At 46.2% G+C, this 1546-nt stretch overlaps 1 protein-coding gene and 1 pseudogene across 2 annotated transcripts in view; one reads left to right on the forward strand and one right to left on the reverse strand.

Annotated features, from left to right (window-relative positions):
* The window catches only part of ZDHHC5 (zDHHC palmitoyltransferase 5), a 39168-nt gene that overhangs the window by 17071 nt on the left and 20551 nt on the right, over positions 1-1546 (forward strand). The window lies entirely within an intron of this gene.
* On the reverse strand, positions 7-1367 carry LOC102490976 (heterogeneous nuclear ribonucleoprotein A1 pseudogene; annotated as a pseudogene).

Consider the following 1546-nt stretch of genomic DNA (forward strand, 5'->3'; position numbering starts at 1 on the left):
TATTGTCTAAAACATGTCTTCTTTGTAGCAGCTGGGCCCTGCCACCACTGTGCTTGGCTGAGTTCACAAATCTGTTGTAAACTGTAGCTTCCCTGTCACTTCTCTGGCTCTCCTCTCCTGCTAAGCTTTGTTTCATGGCAGTTAATTAAACCCTTCTGCCACTGCCATAGCTATTTCTACTGCTAGAACTGCCATAGCCACCTTGATTTCGTGGTTTGGCAAAGTATTGGCCTCCATCTCTATAAGGGCTAGAGCTTCTACCTCCAATGTTGCCACCCTTCATGGGTCCAAAATTTGAAGACTGATTGTTGTAATTGCCAAAAATCATTGTAGCTTCCACCACCTCCAGAATTGCTTCCACTACCACTGCCAAAGCCACCTCCGCCTCCTCCGTTGTTATAGCTGTCATAGCTGCCATTCCTGCCATAGCCACTGCCCTGGTTTCCATAACCCTGTCCACCACTTCCATAGCCTCTGCTTCCTCCAGAGTAACCAGGGCCGCCTCCTCCATAACCACCATCATTACCAAATCCATTATAGCCATCCCCACTTCCACCGTATCTGCCACGACCACTGAAGTTTCCTCCACAACCAAAGTTGCCATTACCACCAAAACCACCTCCTCGATCACCACCGAAGTTTCCAGAATCACTTTGACCTCTAGGGCTGGAAGAAGGACTCGCCATTTCTTGTTTGGACAGGGGTGGCTTTCCTTACTTCACAGTTGTGGCCATTCACAGTATGGTATTTCTGAATGACAATCTTATCCACAGAGTCATGATCATCAAAGGTCACAAAAGCAGAGCCCCTCTTCTTGCCACTGCCTCGGTCAGTCATGATTTCTATCACTTCGATTTTACCATACTGTTCAAAATAATCTCTCAGGTGATGTTCTTCAGTGTCTTTAATGCCACCAGCAAATCTTTTTCACAGTTAAGTGGGCACCCCGTCTTTGAGAATCTTCCCTTGAGACAGCTCTCTTTGGTTCCACAACTCTCCCATCCACCTTGTGTGGCCTTGCATTCATGGCTGCGTCTACCTCCACAGTGGCATACGTGACAAATCCAAAGCCCCTGGAACGCTTGGTGTTTGGATCTCACATTACCAAACAGTCTGTGAGGGTTCCCCATTGCTCAAATGGCTCCTCAGGCTCTCATCGGTTGTTTCAAAGCTCAACCCTCCAATAAAGAGTTTCCACAGCTGTTCCGGCTCTTTGGGAGACTCGGACTTAGACATGACGGCAGTGAGAAGAGAGAGTTCAATGATGCTTCCCCGGCGGCGTCCACAGGCAGAAAGCCCTGGATACTGATTTTTAAACCAAAATAATTGCATTACAGGAATGTTGAATAGATTTGAGGAGATGACAGAGAACACTCTTTGACATGTTTAATTTTTTTTTTTTATATGATCAGTTATTTAATTAGGTTCTTGGCAAAAAGATCTAGAACACCAATTTGTGAGGATAGACTCCATTTGTAAGGGCAAACACGGATCGCAGGTAGCCCTGGAGCTGAGGAACAGCTTTGATTTTTGGCAAAATTTGCGA

Source organism: Tupaia chinensis, unplaced genomic scaffold (genome assembly GCF_000334495.1).
Source record: "Tupaia chinensis unplaced genomic scaffold, TupChi_1.0 Scaffold000709_1, whole genome shotgun sequence".
NCBI classification, from domain to species: Eukaryota; Metazoa; Chordata; class Mammalia; order Scandentia; family Tupaiidae; genus Tupaia; species Tupaia belangeri.